The sequence below is a fragment of the Panulirus ornatus genome, chromosome 12, assembly GCF_036320965.1.
Source record: "Panulirus ornatus isolate Po-2019 chromosome 12, ASM3632096v1, whole genome shotgun sequence".
NCBI lineage: Eukaryota > Metazoa > Arthropoda > Malacostraca > Decapoda > Palinuridae > Panulirus > Panulirus ornatus.
The window spans coordinates 66,736,877-66,760,302 of NC_092235.1; the positions used below are offsets into that span (position 1 = coordinate 66,736,877).

Consider the following 23,426-nt stretch of genomic DNA (forward strand, 5'->3'; position numbering starts at 1 on the left):
CCTCAAAACACGACATGCCTCAAAGCGAACGAAGAACATATTCATCGACAAAAGAACAATGAAACTGGTTTTTTTTTTTTTTAAGAAATGTTTATCGTTGTTTTCTTAACCCATGTTAATGTTTCACTAAATGTCGGGTCTCGATGACGGCTTTCGTCCTTGACTAGAGCCAATGTCATGATGAATGACTTAACCAGTAAATTGATAATTCCTACACTGATGTTTAACAAGAACTTGCGACACGTTAATAACACATAGAATACCAACAATAACACTGTAATGAATAACACACGCTTGAAAACGAATATGGAAAAGCTGAAGGATAAAAAACATATATATATATATTTGAGGTATGGGTAAAGTTCAACAGCATCGGGACGCCACGTCGACTGACTAGCAACGAATCCCAAGTCGAAAACAAGGTCTCCTTCGAGCCGGATTCGAACCAGCGACCTATGGATGTCTGTCTAGTGTTCCGCCTACAGTCCACCGCTCTACCAACTGAGCTATCGAAGGCACATTCCCTCCAGAATCTCCACTTTTTGAAACACGTCCAAACATGATTAAATCTATTTTTGTCTGCAAAGGTGAAATGACTGCGTCAAAAGCTTTATGATCCACAAACGAACAATGTAAATATAATGATCAAACTTTTCCTCTGAATCGCCACGAATTTCCCGGCCAAGAGCTTCCAACACGCATTACTAAGGAAAATGCATCATAACATTAAATCATTTATAAGTGTACATCACAACCTTTCTACATCAAAGTAATCTGCAAGACCACTCGCTTCCAGCTGCTCTAGAGCCGTTATGTGTACACGAGTTATATTCAAAGTGATATTGCCGATTTTCACACCAATTATCGATACGGGAAAACGTTATCAATAGACCTTTTTATCTTCATATCCCATGTGGTCTAGTGGCTAGGATACCTGGCTTTCACCCAGGAGGCCCGGGTTCGATTCCCGGCATGGGAAGGCTCTTTTTCCGGTATATCAATTTAAAGGACCCTACCACCACGGAAAAAATGGCAACATTTGATATCTTGCCTTACGATGATGAATCGATTGCTTCGAACTGACGAATCTGAAGCTGAACCACTTAGATGCCTTCATTAACAATCATAAATACTAACTTTATTTTGCCAATATTGATAAAATCAAATCTAATCTCACTTTTCTCTTAAAGAAGCAGAAAGTGAGTCATTAATATATAACTTTCTGAAAGCCAAGAGCAGATGACCATCTCTCCTTATACGTGCAAAAATTTCACTTAAGACGACTTATCTTACACTTAGAAAGTAGCTACGTCTACTTCATGCGGTGAGGTAACTTTTTCTCTGGAATAAATGCTGTCAGCCGAGTAATTCTTTTCACGTTTGCCTATATTTGGGAAACTTTTTAATGACCCTGAAGGAATCTATGCAAGCTCTTAAAACAGCGTTTCAATAACATAAAATACGCAAAAGTGTAGAGAAACAAGGGCATCACTACAACCAATTCAAAGGCTTGAACACGCTGAAAGGATTTCGCTCTAAGTACAATCAAACGCCAGAGTTTGCTACAGTAAGATTTAGTTTCCAACGAATCCCTTTTGACATTTTTCTTACCGCACGTTCAGGCGGGCCCTCTGGTTATCATGTCTCACCATACCTTCGTTTCCTTCAGCGTGGCCAGCTCCCAGTGTTCGAACCCTCGTGTCTGTATAATTAATTCCACTCAATTCCAGTACACTTTTCGAAGCGTTCCATTGAACGCTCTCTTGCAGTTCGATGAGTTTCAAGTTCTTAAGACGCTGATTCATATTCTGACTCGAATCGAACCCGAGTCGTAAATATCCTCAACATTTTAACCATATACTTTGAGGTAATCATGGCATTCATCAATATGTTGTTCACATTTCTTACGAATGTCCTAATACGATTTTCAGATGCATTCATCACGATGTCAACACCTTGATCTCTTCCCACATAGGGTGTTAGATCTTCATTTATCCAGTATAATGGTTAGAGTCTAGTCAGTTCCCAGCCTTTCCCATCTTTCTGTTAGTTAACTTGACATATATACAGGATAGAATTTCACGGACCATTTTCTGACCACTGCTGCATGTATCACGTCATATTGCAAAAGGATGCACCACCATCTATTGCTCTGTGCTTCAATAACGAATTCAACATCACCAGAAAAATAATATTCAGGTATTTGAAAACATATCAAATACATATTTTCTAACTGTCAAATTATCTACACAGACCGAAAACGGCAGTTGCCACCATCAGTCAGTCCAGAAGAATCTTACTTTTCCCTTCGTCCAGCTTGCAAAACCGCTTCTGAAATGTATTCTCTGCTCTCTTCAAACTAAGAAGCTTCCAGTCAACTGTAGACGTCCCAATCGTCATACCAGCCAGTTATTCTGACATCTATAATCAGCGAAGGACAGTTTCAAAAACCTTTTGGCTATCTCAAGACACACAGTCCAGTGAAACACTCTCTCTCTCTCTCTCTCTCTCTCTCTCTCTCTCTCTCTCTCTCTCTTACATAAAAGTTGCTTCATCTTCCAGACATACTGGAGATCTTTGCGCATGATCTCCCGAATCCATGTTGCCTCCCTCCTCTACGTCCTTCCACAGAAGATCTGTTTCCTGGTAATCTTCTCCTTTAGCTAGCTAGCCATGCTTCTGAAAGCGATTTGCGAGATTCATAAATATTTTCAACCTTCACACAGACGGGCACTTCATTTGTTCTTCCCTCATTCTCTTGTCAAAGGGTACATGAGAATGACAGGTAAACAGAACACTTGATGGTCTATGACGATGTTATCTGCTAGAAGACATTAATAGTTCCACTGTATCACCTAGATCAGCGCTTCTTTGTCGGATTTACCCCACGACCTCCTCGTCCACGCTTTCGAAAAATCAATCGACGCTTAGCCGCCGTATTACCTGGCAGCGCAGTAAGTCATATATACAAGAGCGTGTTGAAAAGTTGTCACTATTCCCACCTTCATCCTTAAGCTGACGTTCTTCCTCCTGTCAGGCCACTGAAGGTGCAAGAAATATCATGCTTCCATCTTTAACTACATTGCTACCACGTAAAAAGTAAAAGCTTTCCCATGCCGGGAATCGAACCCGGGCCTCCTGGGTGAAAGCCAGGTATCCTAGCCACTAGACCACATGGGATCTATAAATGGCTCCTATTTCGCCTATAAAATTCGGTTTCAATCACCAAATAAAACTTGGATAAAATCCTAACTGTATTGAGATACATGAAACCGAAAGTTACATCTGATAACAACATAATACTAAGTATCATTTTGTCGTACAAATACTGCTTAAGTCGTTAAATAAAAAGATCAAACTGAATTTCTTACGATCATGGTGATTCTAATATATTTACGTTCTTCATTACCCTATTCTCCCGGAAGCCTCAATAGATTCAGTGTACTGATAGCCTGGTCAGCCTAGCGGCTTCTAGCAATGGGAGCTCTAGCTCAACTCTCCTGCGTTAAACACGGCTTTGAAATTCACTCTTAGATTCCCATTAAACTCTACGGTACTGAGAAATACTGGCGTGTCATCTAAATGCTTCTCATACACGCAAATAAGAAACATGAGAAACAGTAGCTGAACACTTAAAAGCAACTAACGTTCAATGTAACAGGATTTATATATAAGATCATGAAAGATATTGCCAAAAATAATCAAACAGAAAAATCATTCACTTAGTTATATACAGCCAGCATCGAAGTCATTCATTTTATAGCATGTTTGTTTGTTTGTTTTTTATTTTTTAGCCCTTATTTTCTTATGAGTCTGTAGGGAGTCTGTATGGAAGGTTCCCTTGGAGTTGCTGGCGTTTTGCTCTTCCTTCATGACATCTACTTCAAGAACAAATCGGGCTGACAGGTTGGCAAATCTTATGCAAAAGGAATGGTCACCAAAGTATGGGTGTGGGGAATGAGGTTGGTGGAAAACTCCTGTTATTCCGCTGACGCTCTTGTCTCTGATTGGTTGTTGAAGAGATGTAGCGTACGATCTTGTCCAGTATTCTGTAAGCTAATCGTACGTAGTCTGTCGAGAATATAGAGGGCTTCTGTGATGTGAAGGTTCGTGTTTGGACAAATATGGAGAGCTTCTGTGATGTGAAGGTTCGTGTTTGGACAAATATGGAGAGCTTCTGTGATGTGAAGGCTCGTGTTTGGACAAATATGGTGAGCTTCTGTGATGTGAAGGATCGGCTGACGGGGAAACTCCGCCTGCCCGTTGACGGCCTTGGTTGATTGTTGGAAGAAAACGTAACGCACGATCTTTTCCGTGTCTGCTGATCGTCAGTAGTTTGTCCGGAATAAAGACAACTGTGGCATGAAGGAGCTTGGTGTCACTCACGTGCTTTACTGTTTCTGTTTAATCTATCATCAGAAATCTTGTAACTTCGTTTACATGTTGGTTTTCCAAGTGTAACCACGGTGCAACTTCTTGAGGTATAGTGATACGTTCCATTAGCGTGTGGTGGTGGTGGTCGTTCCAAATGAATCTTCCTTTATCATCCTCGGTTCTTAAATATTTTCCCGTGCCGGGAATCGAACCCGGGCCTCGCGGGTGAGAGCCGCGTATCCTAGCCACTAGACCACACGGGATCTTGTAAAATAACTGACATTTGTTTTTTCTATATTGCATTTTTCACACAAATGAGAATATCTTAAGTTTCAGCCCATCAAATATAAATGTCTTACATAGCCGGGAATCGAACCCAGCGGATGACTGCCGCGTATCCTAACCACAACACCACATGGAATCAATTGATGTATTCAATATTCGTGGTATCTCGATTGTACTTATTCACTCGTATATGATAAGAGCTCAATTACAGACGGACAAATTAAAAAAAAAAAAAATTCCCGTGCCGGAAATCGAGCCCAGGCCTCGCGGGTGAGAGCCTCGTATCCTGCCCACTAGAACACACCGAATCTGTCATAAATTCAGACTGACGAATGTATGAACACCTTCCCGTAGTAGGATTCGAACCCTGGCCTCGAGGGTGAGAACCGGATACCCTAACCAACAGAGCACACGGGATCTATCGAGATATTTGATATCCGTTGGTTCTATTTTGTACTTTTTTTTCTAAAGTAAAAATTAGAATTCCGCTTCACACTGACTGATGTCTAAAAACCTTCCCGTGCCGGGAATCGAACCCAGGCTTCGTAATAGGCAAGAGCTGCGTGTAATAGTTACCAGACAACAAGCAATTCTTAAAAAAAAAAAAAAAGTATAATCTATATTGCATTTGTTCACACGTAAATGATAAAGAGCTCAGCTTCAGGGTAACGAATGCAAACATATTTCTCCAATCCGGGAATCGAACCAGGGCCTCGGGGGTGAGAGCCGCGTATCCTAGCCACTAAACAACACAGGATCTTACAAATGAGTCAACATTTGTGTTATTTATACTACATTCTTCACATAAATGAGAATATCTGAGTTTTAGGCAATCGAATATAAATAACTCTTCCCGTGCAGGGAATCGAACCAAGACCCCGCTGACGACAGCCGCGTATTCTAGCCACTAAACACCATGGAATCATTCGTCATATCTGATATTAGTGGTACACATATCGCACTTTCAGACACGTATATGATAAGAGCTCAGTTACAGACGGACAAATTTATAAACATCTTCCCGTGCCGGGAATCGAACCCGGGCCTCGCGGGTGAGAGCCGCGTATCCTAGCCACTAGACCACACGGGATCTACGCTTGCAATGTTTTTCCAAAAGAACGACCATTTTCAATTTACTGGAATTTGTTCCCAATAGAACGACCATTATCATTTTAGTACTGGAATCTTTTCCCAATAGAACGACCATTATCATTTTAGTACTGAAATTTATTCCTAATAGAACCACCATTATCATTTTAGTACTGGAATCTTTTCCCAATAGAACGACCATTATCATTTTAGTATTGGAATCTATTCCCAACAGAACGACCATTATCACTTTAGAACTGGAATTTCTTCCCAATATAACGACCATTATCATTTTAATACTGGAATTTATTCCTAATAGAACAACCATTATCATTTTAATACTGGAATTTATTCCTAATAGAACAACCATTATCATTTTAGTACTAGAATCTTTTCCCAATGGAACGACCATTATCATTTTAGTACAACTGTTTAAATCATATGTCTACTTGGAAATATTAGAATCTCATTCATACAAAACGTCTGCCTGAAAATATCAAAATCGCAATAGAGTACATGGATGAAGAGATATTCAAGAAACCCTTCTATGCTAATACTTCAAATATTTTTCTCAGGTCAGGTAACCGGACTCATAGAAGTACAAAGAATTAATAGAGAAGGTTCAGAGGAAGACAACAAAGATGGTGCCAGATTTAAAACCACTAAGGAACTGAGAGGTTTGAGGCCATCAATTTTTTCATCAAGAGAGAAGAGTAAGGGGTGACTTGATCACAGCCTTTAAGGTTTTTCGACCAGTTTGATGTCAACAGTGAACAACTCTAGATAGAACAACCAGAACCTATATGAAATAAAGCAAGAGGATTGTTGGAGAAGATGTATGAGTACTTTTATTCTATAACTTTTATAAGAGTTTTGTGGATGAAAGTAATAAGCGATGAAACTAAGAATGCAGACAGTTTACAATAGTTTAAAATGCTGTGTGACTAACTTCAAGAGATGGGTCCCTACAACTGCCCGGCTCCCTTCAAATAGCATGCTTAAATAAATATATATACACATGAGGCAGCGATTGAGTCAGTTCGGGGTTCGATCCTTGAACAAGGATAACAGATGCCTCGATGGCGCAGTAGGCAGCGCGTGAGTCTCATAATCTCAAGGTCGTGAGTTCGATCCTCACTCGGGGCATGTGTTTTCTCATGAGACGGGGTGTAAAGCTCCCTCCCCGTATTGTACAAATAGGCATTAACACACTAAACCCTTCCCTATTAGGCAGTGATAAAAACGGCATAACGCAACACATCCTCCAGTTCATGAATGGGTGTTCGATCCTCCTTTGATGTATTCGATCCTCCTTCAGGACAATATTCTATTTTTGTTTCTGAAATTCCTCTTTGATTCTCAATGGTTTTATAAAAGACGATCAGAATACCAACAAAATGACTAGACCTTCACTAATCACATTACTTATCAGCTTGCCAGGGATCGAACCATCGCACTACACAAGACAATCCTACAGTCTTTAGATCAACCACGAAACATACTTTACGTGAGAAATGGGGGAAAATCTTACGTTGGAATAATTCAGAGAAATCATCTGCATTAAAACTAACATTTTTCTTAGATAATCTCTACACAACAAGACGGAAAAGGCAAAGAATATAGGTCGACAAGAAGTTGTAAGCACAAAAACAACAGACCTGTACACAATCAAACCAATTCTACGAAATAAAAATTTGAAGCATAAACCAGAGAAACTGTGCATATGTTCATACTTTACGAAGCATGTTCCATATACGAGCAACAAGTAACTAAAAACTAAAACATGCATAACTCTTAAGTTAGCTTCGAACCACCTATCTAACCACACGTTTCAGTCCCTACTACTAACGGAACGACAAAAAAAAAAAAAAATGGTTTAAAATCTGCTCCTCCAGACGCATCTACGTTACAATTGTTCACGTTTTTGTCTGAACGCATAAATAAGGCGAATGTTGCTTCCATAAGCAACTATGAGACATGAAATCAGTTCGGAATATAGAAATGCGATAGTATGTATTCTGAAGGTCTGGCTTTGCCGCCCAGGCACTATACGCTTCAAGAAAACAAATACACAATCAGCTTAGTATATGTAATTTCAACAATAGCTCGGAGATAATATGAAGAAGGGTAAAAGACTTACCTTCCTCAATAAATGTATTGTTAACCAACTTACCTAATGATCTAACCACCCCCCCCCCCCCACACACACACACACACGCTACATTTTCTATCTTAGGTTAGGATTGTATCCTAAGCTCAGATAAAAGTTGGGTAGGAAAGGGAGGCCAGTGTTGTAAAGTTGTCATATCTGCAAATTACCATGCAACCGGAACCTCACCAAATCAACCAACAAGAAATTTTGTGACCTCCATATGGCAATATATTCCCATGTGGTCTAGTGGCTAGGATACCTGGCTTTCACCCAGGAGGCCAGGGTTCGATTCCCGGCATCATAAGTTTCAATTTTAAGTCAAATAATCTGTAAAGTTCCTGTACCAACAACAACTACTACTACTCCTACTGTCGGAATACGAAAATATCTCTGCTCACTAATAAACATTTCGTGAGAAGGAATCGAACCCATGATGTTAATGAGCGCCACACAACGTTGTCAAGGCCACTCATTGCCAATTTAACCATATTTTGATCAGACAGGTTACATAGATATCTTCCGATAAATTAGCGAAAACTGATAAGCTAAAGTTACAATTAAACCCAATGTATCGGTGGATACACTTGTCAATGATTTACACTCTCACCCTGGACTCGATACGAGATACATACATGGCTGCACTGCACTTTCATGTACTATCTTTGTCTACAAACATCATTTCGTAGCGAAGGCCTGAATTAACTCTCTATACCAGCTTATTCTAACTGCTTCTGGCAAACAATTTGTTATCAATAATTTTCTATAAAACCCAAACAGAATGACTAACACGTCTCTAAGTCACAGAAGAGCTTCGAGTTACAAATGGGTTTAGTTGTCAACTGACTTCGAACCCCCAGTCACACAGGCAGTCGCGAGTACACACACCGCATCTGTCGTTGACGATGGGCAGTTCTTCTTAAGGCGCAGGAATAGAACAGCCTCCCGAGGCCAAAACATGATACTGTGAAAGAAACTTGTTAGAAAAGAGGTAAAGTATCTCCGTAGTAAAAAATCGTGGATGAATGAAGAAAACGGAGTTATGAGCTAGTGAATGTGGATAACATACAAACGTTTACAATTTGCGCAATGGTTAAAAAAAAAAAAATCAAACGATGGGGTTCCAAAAGTGTAGACTCCCTGTATTTCATCATCATTATATAACCCTAGGACCCCTCTCCAGGAGCCTCTGCAACTTCAAGAAAGCGCTACGGTCAACAGCAGGGAAAGGTTGAGCTCTTAGGAATGAGGAGTAAGACCTTTGAGGAGCCTGTGCTCAGGCACAAACATATAACCGCTCCAGATCGTTCCTCTGCTTCTATGAACATACCCTCCCGTCCCAGCAATTGATGTTACATTAGCAGCCCCTCCTCGCACACACACAATTCTTTAAGGCATATTTCTTTAAATTCAAAACTTTTATCGGCCAAACCCCGAAGTCAGACACACACAAGGCAGAACTAAACAAAGCCGGTTTCGAAGTAAGGGCGACAAGATAAGGTCAGCCTGCTAAGCTACTAACTGTCCAGTTATGTATTGATACGTCCACACTATTGAGGCTGAGCCATCAGTGCCTCTCAACAAAAAAGAGCTACTCACCATGTTGTGTTGTTCCTTCGTCGTGGTCAGCGTACAACAATGACGGCGTCTTGCCCACGGGGAGGAGGAGGTGCAACTTGCCAGACTGGATTCTTCACATGAAATACAAAAGTAAACATATTAGAAAACGAAACATTACGTATAATGTCATACAAATACTACTAAATATTAGAAAAAAAATGAAAAAAAAATGAAAACGACCTACGTCTGGAACTAGGTAATGATCGTTCCATTTTCAAAAGGTATTTCCTTCGAGCCGGATTCGAACCAGCGACCTATGGATGTCTGTTATCTAACCTGCCTACAGTCCACCGCTCTACCAACTGAGCTATCGAAGGACCGCACCTAGTTATCAACAACATTTTACTGATAAGACCAGTCACAATGATATTGGTGATATTCGTGTATACTGCATCAATTCATTTAAGAAATACCTAGCTACTTATACTCATCGAATAGGGACAACCTGAGGCCACTTACCAGGTATACGCATGGAGCATGGCAGGTAAGGAACAAGGTCAGGATAGATCACAGACTAAGTGTAGACAGACGGGCTTTCCATTCCCACTGGTGCACACACACACACACACACACACACACACACACACACACACACACACACACACCAGATATAATCATACCAGTAATAATAAACCTTTGTGCACGGGACCTATACACAGCTTTGATTCCCTTGGCCCTCATAAAATGCAACACAAAAGTAGCTTACTGCACACAAATACAAGTAAAAACATTTGAAAAAAAAAAAGAATGAACTGATATGCCATCAAGGACCATAATGCTACTAAACACACGGACTGAAAATGGCAGATTTGAAATCAACAACAGACTTGTTCCTTGATCACAGAATAACAAACTTGGAGAAAATAAGACAAAAATAGCAACAGTATCAGAATAAAACTCCTTGATACTAACGAAGTGGAAAATATGAATCAAAAATTACTTCCTGAGAGTAAAAAAAAAAGCACGATGAAAGAGCCAGTATCAACTTAAACCTGGATGATTAGGAAAATAGAAAAAAAAAGCAAAATAATGTCATAAAAAAGAATATCTAAGGAATCAAAGTTATTGAAAACCCAAACTACCTAGTAAAATACGAAATTACATAGTCGTAAGACGGTACAATACGAAAATGGAAATTCCATAAATGTAATAAACAAGAAAATCCTTCAGATATGTAAAAAAAAAAAAAAAAAAAAAACGGAATTTAACAGATAAAACATGACCATTGATAAAAAAAAAAAAATTGTGGTTATACAACTGATTTTTCTTAATAGATTATTTCTGAAAAATCGCTAGCAGCTGAAGGGAAAATATATAGAATGATAAATTTTATATCCTTTCTCCACAAGATTTACAGATTTCATGTACAACTGTGCTTCATAAGACAATTTCTATATAAAACTTCGAACAAAAATTCTTAAAAACACACAGAGACCTGAACAATGTTCCTAATATAGAATATAAAAATCATATCTGTACACACCGAAGACACCCATTACTCAATCCACAGCACAATGGCACCTGTACCATATTTACTTCTGACGTATAACTGCCGCTATAGCACCCGACAACCAATCTTTATTCGAAATTTGCATATATATCATTAAGGGATATATGTACTCATTTCAGTTGCGTTTTCATATCGATATAATGAGTTTTCTGCTACGAAACAATGACTTCATGAAAGTTCCATGTTCCATGACATGATAGCCATGAACTATCTGATAATAGTCATTGTTACAATATTTTCACATACGATAGCTCTACGGTGTTCGGATTAGAATGTTTTCCGACAGTTTCGAATGCTAAAATTCTAATACCTATTTTTGTTACACTTTTACAACAAGACGTTTTATTACAGATTTTCACTGCATGATTACGATGGTTCTTAGGCTCGAGTAACGGATTATCCGCGCATTACCTAATAAACTTATGTAACGATGAATTCGTCGGAGGGTAGTTTGCCTGTTTGAGGGGCACTTGCTCGACGTAAGGGCGGCAAGAAGACCACGACGTGCCTGAGTTAAACACTACCATTCTCTCATAATGTAAGTACCTTCCTCTCTTGATTAGTAATGATCCGTTGCAGACACGATGGCTCATCATTACCTTTTGTATTCACTGAAACTCATGAGTATATATCTGTCAACAGTTAGAATAGTTTCATGGACGTATTCCTGTGGTTCTACGAATCACTTGGCATAATACACAGTATGATATTTTACACCACTGATGTAATATTCTGCAGTGGTTGCAATTGGGTAAAGCCTCAAAGTAACATGAGGTGAGGACTGACTAGATCTGGCGACCCTGCCAGGATGTGTGTATGTCTGGCCATCTCTCATCGCTCGAGGTTGGCCGGCGTCTCGGTGTACGGCATGTGTAATGGCGGCCAGAGAGCTTCAGTGAATTTCGTTAATATTTAGTTATTTCTTTGCAATCGTGTTGCCGTTGTTTCTACTGGAAGATAGAATGCCTTATTTGCTGGTATAGAGTGACATCACTTACAAGATGTAATAATGTACATTTATGATGTAAGTGTAGTTGGACTTATGGTAACTAGATGAGATAACCTTGAAACTCTGTGTCTGTGAGGATTTTTTAACGCCCGTTTGGCTAACCTGTCATATGGAGAGTACTGGCAATTATTTATGTTTTGGACAATACCAAAGGAAGATCCACAAACACTTTACCTTCGCACATTCTTGTCTACAGCCTATGCTACGCATCCACATAACATTGCTGGGACAACAATACCTTCAAACACTCATTTTTTGATATCCGAGGTAACAACCTCTCCACACAATCTTCAGAGCACTGAAAATCTTGATGATGTGGGAATAGGAATGTGAAGCCGAGACGGGACATCGGCCGTTTTTTGAAGTAGAAAAGAAAGGAAAAAAAGATTATGGTAATGCTGGTCTCTGGGGCTAAAGCAAGGATTGTGACGTGACAGTTGGCGAGATGCTTCGGTCGGCCAGTTTGGTAAGGTTAGTTAAGCTATATGGACATTTCCTACTGATCTGATAGAGACATGTTTCCCGGGAGAAGCGTTGGTGACTGAGAATTCATGAGTAACATTTTTATCAATATAAGGCAATAAAGGATCTCAAACCAAAGTGGTCCCACATATAAACAGGTAATGAAACCAGGGAACGGGAATGGAAAGCGCAATTTAAATTTTCTAAGGACGTCAGTCAAACATGGGGCCTGCGTTTATTGCTCTCGTAAAGGGTAAAGCCAATGGTATTGTTAAACAAGGTTAATGGTATATTAGCTAAGAAAAATGACAGGGAGTCCAACCCTCCATGGTCTTTTGTAGCTTCAGTATCATTTAAGCAGTTTTCTGGGTGTCACGTACATAAAAAACTGAATGTTGTTACTGTACTTGTGTGGACTCCTTCCCTTTACAGACGTGATGAATCTTGAGCAAGTATTGCAAGGCTCAAGGTGGATCAGTCATAGATTTACGAAATGGGTATCTCCAAGTTGCAGAGGCAGGAGGGTACGTGTATCCCTGGTTTATATGAATATACTATTCAGCCATTGGCTTGGCAGGGGCTCCGACTGGTTTTATGAGACTCGTGTGAACGCTTCACGAAGAAGACAGGTCAGAATACAAAGAGCGTTCGGAAATTTGGATGATTCGAGTTTTCTGTGAGATAGAAAATTATTCTCGAGAAAGTGTTTCACAAACAGAAGCTGCATCCTGGTTAAACAAAGGTATTTAGCGAGGTGATCCACTCAAGTTCTAGTGTCAGACGAGGACACATGTCCTAAAATAGGTAACGCTGCCAAAATAGGGACTAAGTTTGAGCACCCCCAGCTCAACGAGTCCCGTTATCCTTGCGTATCTCCCATCTATTGCTCGCGCCTCAAATTCCCACCCACAAACATCTCGTTACCCAAGATTATTAGGTTATGCACCAAAAATATGATACACTCACACTTTCCAAGCCCCATGTCTTCATTTGGAAATCCATTAATCGCCTAATAAACTTTAATTTTTTCTTAGAAATTAGAATTCAATTATGACAGTTCTTGGATATCCATTAATCGCCTAATAAATATTTTTTTCTTAGAAATTAGAATCTAATTATAATGACAATTCTAAGTGATTAGCGCATATCCACACGACAACGTCTGGCATGAAAAGGAAACTATGGTAACAATTGATGGTGCATAACCCAATAAAGTTGTTCGTAACAAGCAGTTTGATGGTGATAACTGGAAGGTCGGCCATTTGATAGAACAACGACGAGAGAGAGATTCGCCCAGGGTAAAAGATTTCGACCAAATCCATTATTTGATATGCATTTACCCAACTGGAATAGTGTTGATCTGATAAAGACAGGTTTATATGATATGATTACCGTTCCTGTTCCACCAAAATTCATCATTGCATATGCAATTGTTATTAAGGAGTTTCAATGACTTACATTCCATGACCGAAAAACAATAAAAAAAAAGGTTCTTTCAAAAGCTGGGGCTGTAACAAATAGGATACCAGAGACTGAAAGAAAACCCAGTTCGATCAATCAGTGAACCGTTCGAGCAACAAATGGTGAGAGGATTGACTGATAAGTCAGGTTTTTGACATCATACGAAAACTCTTGCCCCGAGTGAGGATCGAACTCACGACCTTGAGATTATGAGACTCACGCGCTGCCTACTGCGCCATCGAGGCTATGTTAACAATGGTTTTTAAAATGTTTTTCGGCGAATTAGGTCAGATCTCTCTCTCTCTCTCTCTCTCTCTCTCTCTCTCTCTCTCTCTCTCTCTCTCTCTCTCTCTCTCTCTCTCTAATTTCGCCAATTTTAGTGGACTATAATACCATTAATAACCACTACGTTCTTCAATTTTTGTAAACAACGAAAAAGTGCGTTATTATTGCCATGAACTCCATATTCAATTCGCTCTCATCATCTGAAAAGTTCTTTTTGCTTCATCTATTCCGGTCCGTGACCAACGTACATACACAAAATTTTGTTGTAAACAGTAATTGACGATAACTGTTCAAGTACTATAACAGTGCTTCGATATCTAAAATTATGACCGTTAAACATCACTGCTGAATTTGTTGTTGAAAAGTGTAATTTTACTGTACAGTACTTGTTGTCTCTTAGCATTTCAATATTCCATGTAAAAAAAAAAAAAAAAAAGTCGAGCGGAGAGTATTTGGTTTTACGTTCTCATGACATCTAAGTCCACTACCTGGGCAAATGTTTGCACGTTTAAGGGCGGCTGCCAAAGCAAGGTAACAAACTACTAACCCCGGCTCTTCCCTTACTAGTAAATACACATCAAGTGTATGATCGTATATATATATATATATATATATATATATATATATATATATATATATATATATATATATATATGGGAGACAGATATTAATCCATAAAAGTGCTTCCCATGCCGGGAATCGAACCCGGGCCTCCTGGGTGAAAGCCAGGTATCCTAGCCACTAGACCACATGGGATCTATTTAAAATTGGTATGGCATACAAAATAATTCTAAAATTTGAGAGATAAATATTCTACTTCCAGCCATAATATACGAAAATGACTTACAAGAGAATAAGAAATCTAAAGTAGCTGAAAGTTACTAAACCACATATGATCTATTAACAACTGGTATGGCCTACAAAATAATTCTAAAATTTGAGATAAATAATCTACTTCCAGCCATAATATACGAAAATGACTTACAAGAGAATAAGAAATCTAACAAAATAGTTGAAAGTTGTGTTTTCAGTTCTACTGAGGATTTTCTTTGATTTACAGACAGACCAATTCATCGAATACCTATACACACAAACATCGTTCTAACAAAAATGATAAACAGAACCGATTTTTCCTTTCCTATCTTTTATACACTTTCTTAACAAACACACACAAACAAAAAATAAATCAATCCTCATCAAAGGAAGATATCAGCAAGTATATCGGGATGATTAGAAATTACGGCCATTTTTCGTACACCTGTTTCATCATTTCTCTACATAAGCCGTTAATGTTTATCACCTTCCATATAGTTCTAGTGAATTAGATAATCATAGCTAGTGATTCTGATGAGTCCAACTCTCTAATATAAAATCCAAATGTTTCTCTTGGAACAGAGAGAGAGAGAGAGAGAGAGAGAGAGAGAGAGAGAGAGAGAGAGAGAGAGAGAGAGAGAGAGGTGGGGGAAATTCAAAATTACTTGTCAACCGTTCATCAGTTTTAAGCCCTTCATGGTAGGGATGGTATACTGTTTCTGTTTAGAATTCTATTGGTACCAAAGAAGTGGAGGCGCACATTACTCAAAAGCTTGTTCTTTACATAATTTCATAGATAACAATTACTGTAACAGGAACCAAACAGGAATTGATTTCAAGTCATCACTCTCCTCCCGAATATATCCCGTGTGGTCTAGTGGCTAGGATACGCGGCTCTCACCCGCGAGGCCCGGGTTCGATTCCCGGCACGGGAAGACTGTTTTTAAAGCACCGTGTACACAGTGGTTTGTAAAATGAAACGACAGGAGAGACTGAAAACAAACAATTTCTCTCTTCATCCGACGGGTCCCGAGTTTCTTGTTTCAAAAACTATACAACATTTAGATTACTTCGACAACTAAACGGATGTTACTTTCACTACGCAGTTTAATATGTTGACTGATTATAACCTACCTTTCTCGTTTCACGTTTTCTAATTCACATTTACATGTTCTTGGGAAATTACTGTTCTCTCATTTTGTTTAAATACTTAAGAGATAAGGTTGAGTAATCTGAATCTTTACAGGTCTGCAAGAAACTTGCTTCCTTTTTTTAATATATATCATAAATCTGGGCTAATTGCTTTGTAAAATTATATGAATTCAATTCTCCAACAGTAAGTTTGCTGTCATAAACTTTCACATCTTGGTGACGGCACATGCTGGCTGCATGAAGCCAAGACGGTTCCCGACTCAAGAGTACATTTACGAACGGTAGAACTCCAAATTCATATGATCCTTAAACTGACGTTCAACTTTCTATGCACGAACAGAAAGCAAACAAAAAAAATCTGGAAGACTAAAACATGTGAGCTTAAGAAAGGGAAAGTAATTAAAATCTTTCATGACAAAATAGTACGACATATGTAGATCATTAGTTTTTAGACACATCAAAATATAAATCCATACAATAAAGTATAAGAAAAAAAAACTATTGTTTGAGGGTAAACGTACTATAAAATAATTTCACGACGACAGATCATGCGCTTCACTTACAGAGAACCGCAAATTTATTTTATTTTTCCTACATGTTGACATACGCTATAATCTAGAAATCAAGACATAACTAGCCGAAGGACAGTGGTTCCTTCAGAGGTCACTCCAAACTCTCTCTAGATCCCGTGTGGTCTAGTGGCTAGGATACGCGGCTCTCACCCGCGAGGCCCGGGTTCGATTCCCGGCACGGGAAGGCTTTTGCAAGGAATGGCAAGATATATGCTGTTAATAATTCTCCTCCCCATGACCCAAAAAGTAAGGGTCCTTCATTTCTGACAACTAGGGAAATGTGTATGACATACTCCATACTATATAAATGGGGAATACTACCGTGTAAGTAGATTAGACAAAAAAAAAAAAAAGGTTTGGAAAGAAAATTTACGTGAATTAATCATAAACATGCTATGATAAGGTAGGATTAGTCTTATGGATTAGAACAAAATCAGGGATACACAAGTCTCCAGGACCATAAGCGAGAGGTCTAGAAACGCGTATGGATCACCCTTCTACCGTGCCCATGCTGTAATCTCTTGTAAACATTGCACTACGGCTCAAAACCCTTCCCGTGCCGGGAATCGAACCCGGGCCTCGCGGGTGAGAGCCGCGTATCCTAGCCACTAGACCACACGGGATACGTACTAGACAGGTTGGATGACTAAACCAAAATCCTTCGGTTCCATTCAAAGTGCTTCCAAATCCTAAATTAGATTATATAACAAGATATGGGATAGGTTTCAAATTAGTAGGTAGTGTGTGTGTGTGTGTGTGTTTAAAAATACCCACCATAAGAGATAAATACACAGACAATTACCTTTGGTCCGTTCATAATTATTTTGACCCTATCACCTAAATAATTATACAACGTATCCCGAAAAACTCTTGGCAGTCCTGTACTGTCCCTAATAAATCGAAAGCTTCCTCAGTTCTTGTTGTTCACTGTCATTCACGTAGTTTTAATTGAACTGATTGACACACGGTGACCTTGACTTCTCGAACAACATCCTTATATCCCGTGTGGTCTAGTGGCTAGGATACGCGGCTCTCACCCGCGAGGCCCGGGTTCGATTCCCGGCACGGGAAGGGTTTTAAGCCATATCGTAAAAGATAGTCTAAAGCAACCTGTCTTCAAACATTACCTTTGACCAAGTTGCCAACCGCAAGAACTACAGAGCTTTATAATCAGCATAGGTATCATTAATGCTACTCACCGACGATACTTTTCCTAATCTGTTTATCAGTTATTCTGCTTTATAGTGTGGTTTAAGACCTCTTCACCATGTACACTTTTGGAAATGGGCATTGTGAAACCTGTAAAAAGGTCATAAATTCTGTGAAGATCATACATTTCATGTGAATTGGTTGTGGGTTTCAGCCCCATTACCCATATATATATATACCATTGAAGGCTTCAGTGCGGGACAAAAACCTATTTGAAGAAACCCCATTCTCCACTGATAAGTGGGTATACAACATGTGTAATGCCATTCCATGTGAGCTTGTATCATCGTCAATGGCCGGGAGGAGGTACAGCCTCGTTCTGAACCTTCTCGATTCACATGGAGTCCATCACTTCCCTGCACCAGCCTGGCGCGTTGTCTTCAACCCGCAGGGTCTCCCTTGCAAGGGATCCTGGGATTGTATAATACTAATTTATAGTGATCTACTTTTTGGATTCCTCATACCTATAATTACATGTCTATGACTAGTAAGGATGAATATATAAACACTAAGACAAATGTACATCGTCTGAGAATCCAACACATAAGACCACATTATTGGCAAAGACGCATTTGGCATATACACAGCATGTATAGACACAAAATTCTAAATAATGGATGGCAAGTTCAACTGGATTTATGTGGATTAAAAAAGTTCTCCTTCGAGCCGGATTCGAACCAGCGACCTATGGATGTCTGCTTTCTTTAACCACTACAGTCCACCGCTCTACCAACTGAGCTATCGAAGGGGTCAAGAGGGGAAATTAATCCACTTTTTTTCCCAAAAAGCAAGTTGGTCCAACTCTCGTTTCAGTTAACGTTATGTATGAGTATATATGATTGGAGTTAATGTCTATCCAGGGTGGAAATGAAAACTTGTCCTCCACGCATACGAACAAGTGCTGAGCTTCTTAAGAAAGCAAGTTACCGTCGAACCCAGACAACTGGTAATACGGATCAAGGTAAAAGCAGAAAACATTTACACAAATTCATTATTTTGCAGGAGCATTTCACAGAACCCTAAACATTAAATGAAGTGAACTGGAGTCATTAATGTTCCTAATGCCATTTTGTACAATCATCTAAGTACAGCTTGCATACTTTTCACACTGAAGGAACACTAATGTCTGATAAGTCGTTCTTCATTATCATCTGGTTAAAGGCTAAAAAAAAAATAAAAAGCTCATATCTGAATTCCAAGCCTTCGATCAAATACCTTGCATCTCACTGTGCGTTAAATGTTTATGACAAAACATCTGCCCCGAGTGAGGATCGAACTCACGACCTTGAGATTATGAGACTCACGCGCTGCCTACTGCGCCATCGAGGCTTCAAACATCGTGCAATTTACGTACATTCTTTTGCAAACAGGACTACACAACCGCTTCATCCCATTCATAAAAGACTTCTATAGCTAAGAATTGTTTCCAAGGGCAAAAGTAACGGTAGGAGCCGGCGCAGTCGTAGGATTAAAAAGATTGCGTGAAACATCCGAATAGATAAAGTAATTTGTACCATTATGTTCTAGAAATACTACTAGTATTACTGGTACTACCACCATTACTACTACTACTACTACTACTAATATAATAATAATAATAATAATAATAATAATAATAATAATAATAGTACTACCATTATTATTATCATTATTACTACTACTACTACTACTAATAATAATAATAATAATAATAATAATAATAATAATAATCACAACAACGTCAGGAATAACATCCGTAGTTTAAATGTAATATTAGGTAATGTGCCAAATATTTAAACAATGCCGCCCTGAGCGACTTTGGGTCAAGGCCTCATCGGTGACCCATGTGCATTTCATCAAACAGACTGAAGTACATGGCTAAGACAAACGCAGGTGTGTGTATGTACGTAGGTGAGTCAATTGGTAATCAAATACTGAACAGTCATTAAGCTAGATATCTGCAGTCCATTACGTTCAACATTCTGCCATTCAGCGTAACGGTGATTACTAGAAAACGGCGTTTACCTGTAGTCACAATGCTTTCTTTCCCCAATTTTCCTCTCAGCCAAAAAACATCTCAACCTTAAAGTTAAAGACGGACAACGCCAGCAGGGAATCAGCAGATTTGGGGACTCTCAAAAGACGTTTTTTTATTAAAAAGGCACTGTGACCCCTAAGTTTACGCAGAGGGTAATTGGCCATTCCTATGGCCAACCCTATATATATATATATATATATATATATATATATATATATATATATATATATATATGTAAGCTATTTCAGTACAGATATGCCTACTTGAAGCTTAGGCAATTTCTTTTTTAAACTAACACGACTGCGACTGAATGTAACGTGGGGAAAAAAAATAACATCTCGCCAGTAGATAATTTGTAGACGAATCACACCGCTCGACTCCAGACGCCTTCAATTCTACAACAAACTATACAAAGTTAATATCAGCCAAAGGACACAAGACGGTGCTACTCATAGATATGTATCCAGCCCGACAGTCTGTCATGGAGGCTGGAATACACTACCAAAATCCAGTGTCATTTCACATCACCGTTACATTATACACTTCACTGTATTTCTATAGACGTCAGGAAGATGGAGATTAGATCTGATAAACACATTAGATAAATTACAACTACACCAGAAGTATTAGGGAAAAATACACATATACACCAGTCATAAAGGCCTATCAGATTGTCCATATTTGGAGCTTGCCCATACTAAGAGAAAAAAATGCACGAAGCACACACCAGACCCCGATAGCACCTATCAAAAAAATTTTCTATTCAAGTCGCTAAATTTGTGCAGCGAAGTGCCCCAAACTCTAACCAGTTCAGTCAATCAACAGGAGGTTATTATGGTGTAAATATGAGCTTAGTTTTAAACTATTAATTGTCTAGCTATATAAAGACAAAGCATTTCAGGGTATGGGTGAACGGCACATATCTAGGTAGGAAGTTCCTCTCGCGAACAATACTCGAGTTATTCTTTCACCAAATGATGTATCGGCAGACTGACTCACGGGTGACGACAAAATGCCCAACAATGTATCGAGAACTTCAGAGAAACAAGTAATAATATCATATATGGACGAGCAGTTGGGATGAAAGTGCCAAAAGTGGGTAAAGAAGAAAAAGGAGTTGTACAGCTATAATGAGAACATCCCTACACGACTTTTGACATCCAAAGAAAATTGGTTGCATGACGTGTTTTGTTAAGGGAACTGCCCCACCTCAGATAATACCATAACATGGAAGTCATCGACGCAGACGGCTCATGAGAACACTCGCCTGTAAACCTGTAAACGAAGTTTGTTTCTATGTCAAACTACGATAAGTTGAAAGCATGTAAATGCAGCTACAAATCTTCATACTTCATGCTTAGTTTACAGTGGAATGCTCTGCACACGTGCAGACATTCTGCTATGCACATGAACGTGCGTAAGTAGGGCTTACAGCTGGTAACAAGCTACAATCTATCATTTGTCATCATCCTAACAACCAAGTAGCCGGAATGCAAACTACTCCCATTCTTTAGCGTAACGCCCAATTTTCTCCACAACTGTATCATCCTTATTCTTGTCTGCATAGTCTTTGTTACTTCCGTCCCTACAACCTAATATTTACCCAATAATCTTTATTGTATTCTTTATATCACTTGTTTTTATGAGAGATTATGCACCTGGGTTGCCTCTCTCACACAAGAACCTTCGCTGTTAGTGCCATGAACATCAAAACATGTGTAGTAGTGTGTACTGAGTCATAGACAAGCGGTAAAGATATCATCAATACTGGAATTATTACCACACAACACCAGAGGAAAAGAAACTACTTAATAGATTTTCATGTATCAAGTGAAACAACCTGATATTCAAAACTACCCAGATCCTATGTAAGAAGTGTGGACTCACTGTCCACGAACAATTCTGGAATATCATCATCTCAGACACTGGCCTTGATCACAGAAAATCAGTGTTAATCCTAACTGGAGTTAGAATGCGAATGATAGTGAACACAGGCGACCGTAATAAAGAGAAAGAACGCCATTCCCGGCCTCTTCGACAAGCTATCAACATTTCCAGAGCTCAGAAAGCGAAGTCGGTGAGGAACATGAGTGTCGGAGGTCCAACAACTGAGAAAGAAAAGATTGGCTTTGGAACAATAAATAATGTTTGAAGTCAAGTAATAATACATGTGTCATTCTGATGCTAAGGATGGAACTAAAATTATGCTTGCGAAGAGGTTGTAGAAAAGGAGGCGATTAGGGAAATATTTTTGCCTGTCTAGGTGGGAGTCCATGAATTTAAGTGTTATACATCACGACAGAAATACGAAACATCAAAGCAATAAAGAAATAAAGGAGATTACTTGCGAAACGCTCATGGAGCAAAACACGTGAAAACCCCTCTCGATGATTCCTCCATAAAAAGCCACCCGGCACCTTCAAAATCCTCTCACCACTCCTGACTCAGCAACAGAAAACTGACAGTTTCCAAAAATATTTTCGAGCAAACTGCCCTACTTTTCTCATCCTTCGATAGCTCAGTTGGTAGAGCGGTGGACTGTAGTTGGAATCATAAACAGACATCCATAGGTCGCTGGTTCGAATCCGGCTCGAAGGATACACTTTTTATGTCAACCGTTGTCAAAGCCACGGGGTTCACTTTCTGTGAGGTTATGTACACGTTCCTATTACTGCTAACGACTCTCAGGATCCTCCATTATCTGTCAACCTTTAACTTTTGAATAACTTTTGTTTCAGCTAATACAAAAGCACTAATAGTATACACATATAAAAATGAGATTTCACATTCTACACAACTGGAAGTGGGAAAAATTTGAAAATCACTTGACAAATCTCAACAATAAGCTTCAGTGACCCTCTGTGTGTGTGTGCGTGTGTGTGTGTGTGTGTATATATAAAAGAAAGTATAAAAGAAAGAGACAGGAGGTCAAGAGAAAGGTGCAAGAGGTGAAAAAAAGGGCAAATGAGAGTTGGGGTGAGAGACTATCAGTAAATTTTAGGGAGAATAAAAAGATGTTCTGGAAGGAGGTAAATAGGGTGCGTAAGACAAGGGAGCAAATGGGAACTTCAGTGAAGGGCGTAAATGGGGAGGTGATAACAAGTAGCGGTGATGTGAGAAGGAGATGGAATGAGTATTTTGAAGGTTTGTTGAATGTGTCTGATGACAGAGTGGCAGATATAGGGTGTTTTGGTCGAGGTGGTGTGCAAAGTGAGAGGGTTAGGGAAAATGAGTTGGTAAACAGAGAAGAGGTAGTAAAAGCTTTGCGGAAGATGAAAGCCGGCAAGGCAGCAGGTTTGGATGGTATTGCAGTGGAATTTATTAAGAAAGGGGGTGACTGTATTGTTGACTGGTTGGTAAGGTTATTTAATGTATGTATGACTCATGGTGAGGTGCCTGAGGATTGGCGGAATGCGTGC

At 39.2% G+C, this 23,426-nt stretch overlaps 16 non-coding genes across 16 annotated transcripts; 6 read left to right on the top strand and 10 right to left on the bottom strand.

Moving 5' to 3' along the window:
- Positions 1 to 425: 425 nt before the first annotated feature.
- TRNAY-GUA (transfer RNA tyrosine (anticodon GUA)) lies at positions 426 to 516 on the bottom strand. Its single transcript is given in 2 exon segments — positions 426 to 461; positions 480 to 516. It is a non-coding gene; the product is annotated as a tRNA-Tyr (tRNA).
- A 391-nt stretch (positions 517 to 907) lies between these two features.
- Positions 908 to 979, top strand: TRNAE-UUC (transfer RNA glutamic acid (anticodon UUC)). The gene has a single exon. It is a non-coding gene; the product is annotated as a tRNA-Glu (tRNA).
- A 2,129-nt stretch (positions 980 to 3,108) lies between these two features.
- On the bottom strand, positions 3,109 to 3,180 carry TRNAE-UUC (transfer RNA glutamic acid (anticodon UUC)). Its single transcript has one exon. It is a non-coding gene; the product is annotated as a tRNA-Glu (tRNA).
- Positions 3,181 to 4,565: 1,385 nt separating this feature from the next.
- On the bottom strand, positions 4,566 to 4,637 carry TRNAE-CUC (transfer RNA glutamic acid (anticodon CUC)). The gene has a single exon. It is a non-coding gene; the product is annotated as a tRNA-Glu (tRNA).
- Positions 4,638 to 5,677: 1,040 nt separating this feature from the next.
- Positions 5,678 to 5,749, bottom strand: TRNAE-CUC (transfer RNA glutamic acid (anticodon CUC)). Its single transcript has one exon. It is a non-coding gene; the product is annotated as a tRNA-Glu (tRNA).
- Positions 5,750 to 6,821: 1,072 nt separating this feature from the next.
- TRNAM-CAU (transfer RNA methionine (anticodon CAU)) lies at positions 6,822 to 6,894 on the top strand. Its single transcript has one exon. It is a non-coding gene; the product is annotated as a tRNA-Met (tRNA).
- A 2,849-nt stretch (positions 6,895 to 9,743) lies between these two features.
- TRNAY-GUA (transfer RNA tyrosine (anticodon GUA)) lies at positions 9,744 to 9,834 on the bottom strand. Its single transcript is given in 2 exon segments — positions 9,744 to 9,779; positions 9,798 to 9,834. It is a non-coding gene; the product is annotated as a tRNA-Tyr (tRNA).
- Positions 9,835 to 14,131: 4,297 nt separating this feature from the next.
- On the bottom strand, positions 14,132 to 14,204 carry TRNAM-CAU (transfer RNA methionine (anticodon CAU)). The gene has a single exon. It is a non-coding gene; the product is annotated as a tRNA-Met (tRNA).
- Positions 14,205 to 14,928: 724 nt separating this feature from the next.
- TRNAE-UUC (transfer RNA glutamic acid (anticodon UUC)) lies at positions 14,929 to 15,000 on the bottom strand. Its single transcript has one exon. It is a non-coding gene; the product is annotated as a tRNA-Glu (tRNA).
- Positions 15,001 to 15,920: 920 nt separating this feature from the next.
- TRNAE-CUC (transfer RNA glutamic acid (anticodon CUC)) lies at positions 15,921 to 15,992 on the top strand. The gene has a single exon. It is a non-coding gene; the product is annotated as a tRNA-Glu (tRNA).
- A 901-nt stretch (positions 15,993 to 16,893) lies between these two features.
- TRNAE-CUC (transfer RNA glutamic acid (anticodon CUC)) lies at positions 16,894 to 16,965 on the top strand. Its single transcript has one exon. It is a non-coding gene; the product is annotated as a tRNA-Glu (tRNA).
- A 367-nt stretch (positions 16,966 to 17,332) lies between these two features.
- Positions 17,333 to 17,404, bottom strand: TRNAE-CUC (transfer RNA glutamic acid (anticodon CUC)). Its single transcript has one exon. It is a non-coding gene; the product is annotated as a tRNA-Glu (tRNA).
- A 376-nt stretch (positions 17,405 to 17,780) lies between these two features.
- TRNAE-CUC (transfer RNA glutamic acid (anticodon CUC)) lies at positions 17,781 to 17,852 on the top strand. The gene has a single exon. It is a non-coding gene; the product is annotated as a tRNA-Glu (tRNA).
- Positions 17,853 to 18,647: 795 nt separating this feature from the next.
- On the bottom strand, positions 18,648 to 18,738 carry TRNAY-GUA (transfer RNA tyrosine (anticodon GUA)). Its single transcript is given in 2 exon segments — positions 18,648 to 18,683; positions 18,702 to 18,738. It is a non-coding gene; the product is annotated as a tRNA-Tyr (tRNA).
- Positions 18,739 to 19,246: 508 nt separating this feature from the next.
- Positions 19,247 to 19,319, bottom strand: TRNAM-CAU (transfer RNA methionine (anticodon CAU)). Its single transcript has one exon. It is a non-coding gene; the product is annotated as a tRNA-Met (tRNA).
- Positions 19,320 to 22,514: 3,195 nt separating this feature from the next.
- On the top strand, positions 22,515 to 22,605 carry TRNAY-GUA (transfer RNA tyrosine (anticodon GUA)). The gene is given in 2 exon segments: positions 22,515 to 22,551; positions 22,570 to 22,605. It is a non-coding gene; the product is annotated as a tRNA-Tyr (tRNA).
- Positions 22,606 to 23,426: the final 821 nt, after the last annotated feature.